Source organism: Centruroides sculpturatus, unplaced genomic scaffold (assembly GCF_000671375.1).
Source record: "Centruroides sculpturatus isolate CEXI.00-Female unplaced genomic scaffold, Cexi_2.0 scaffold2493, whole genome shotgun sequence".
Lineage (NCBI taxonomy): Eukaryota > Metazoa > Arthropoda > Arachnida > Scorpiones > Buthidae > Centruroides > Centruroides sculpturatus.
The window spans coordinates 1-1783 of NW_019386685.1; the positions used below are offsets into that span (position 1 = coordinate 1).

Consider the following 1783-nt stretch of genomic DNA (forward strand, 5'->3'; position numbering starts at 1 on the left):
GAAATAAGAATAAAGATGACGTCATTCTCGTTTGACTTGTTCGACTTCACAAACGTACCATGTATGAGGCTTATTCTTAGTCTTCATTTGACATTACGTTCTTTATGTTGGGAGAAGATCGGGAGGAGAATGTGAATCTTATTAACTTTTATGTATGCATTATAAGGTATTATAGGGACTTCTTATGGCCGTTCGGAATTATGGGCAACTCTCTTCTATGGCCGGTTGAGACTTTCCATCAACTACCTATCATTGGTGCACAAGAATAGTGACACAACTCAAAAAAAATAGTTCTTCCAGAACAACCATTTAAAAGTTTCTTTATTTCTGCAAGGCTTTGTCATGATTTTGGATTTTTAAAATTTTCAATTCTTTATTTCCAAAAAAGATTGAAAATTTTAAAAATGTTAAAGCATTCCAAATAATTTTGGCACCAGGCAGCCCTAATGTATTTATATTTCTATAAATATTATGACATTTTTTTTATTAGTTCGACACCTGATGTAGTTACCTCTACACTTCATCCATCAGCCAATCTCAATATATGGCTGTGCTAGCCCTGTATTCAGACATACTTTCCATATGTCATACTAAGCTGAAAGGCAGTTTTCTGCAAAGTGGTATTCCCAGTGTTTTTTTGTCACAGAATGCAATGGAATGGTGTTCCACTACCTTTTTTTGATATATTTTAAGTTTTAAGAGAAATTTTGAAAATTTCACGTTTGGTCCATGTTGAGTTGCTCTGTTGAGCATAAAAGATCGGCAACAAAGTTATTAAGACGATCCTGCTCCTGCTTGTGTGGTGAATCTTGTGAACGATGCATGTAATATATTTAGTAATGAAATGAGCGATCCACCACATTTTTTTCCCCAAAAAAAGCACTGGATATTCCTATCATTCATCCCTGACATCTTGTTAAACTGATAATGGATTTCAGCTGGTGAAATCTTTTTGGCTCACAAAAGTTAAATAATTGCTCCGATTTATTCACAAGATCACTTTTCTAATATTTTTTGTCATTTGGAGATGCTACATCACAACTGTTTAGTGTTGCCAAATCTAGGTAATTTCTTACATTCTACAATTCTTGAATTTTACACACTGTTTTAAGTTACTTTTTGATCATCCTATATGCATTGTTCATATAAGCATACAAATGCTTTAGACCTTTATTTTATATATATATAAAATAAACGTCTAAAGCATAATTAATATTAATTAATTTTAATTTTAGCTCAGAGTGTTTTTCTCTTATTATTAATAGAAATTTTCAACTTGAAAAATTGAGTGCTGATGGAATAGAAAATTTGCAGCCTGTTTATGGAAAGCAGGTAAGTTGTAAAAGGAGTGATTATATATTTTATTCAAAATAATGTTTAAATAAAACTACAGGTAACCCCCGTATAACACAGCACTTCTATAGCACGGATTCACTCTAACACGGTTAGAGAATTGGTACTATCCCCTGTATAACATGGTACTTTTATAGCACGGATTTACTCTGACACAGTTCGAGAATTGGGTAAAACCCTCGTACAACAGGAAATGTAATAAATTTTTACATACTTAAGTAATAATAGTTCACGAAAGTTATTATTTTCGCGTGAACTATTAGTACTTAAGTATGTAAATTTTCTCTTCTCGCCTTCTGTCGATACACGTGGTCACTCTCGAAACTTGTTTCACTGTTGCCAGATCGCGACGCTTCTGCTTCTGATGTTGCCGAATGTTTTTCCCTTATTCCATACTTGCTTTATTCTTCATAAGTGCTTAGCACCATAT

The 1783-nt window shown here is 33.0% G+C and overlaps 1 long non-coding RNA gene across 1 annotated transcript in view; it reads left to right on the top strand.

Annotated features, from left to right (window-relative positions):
* Positions 1-1264: 1264 nt before the first annotated feature.
* The window catches only part of LOC111615561, a 7485-nt gene continuing 6966 nt past the window's right edge, over positions 1265-1783 (top strand). The window contains exon 1 of the long non-coding RNA XR_002755095.1: positions 1265-1332. This is a non-coding gene — a long non-coding RNA (uncharacterized LOC111615561). The remainder of the gene's footprint in view (positions 1333-1783) is intronic.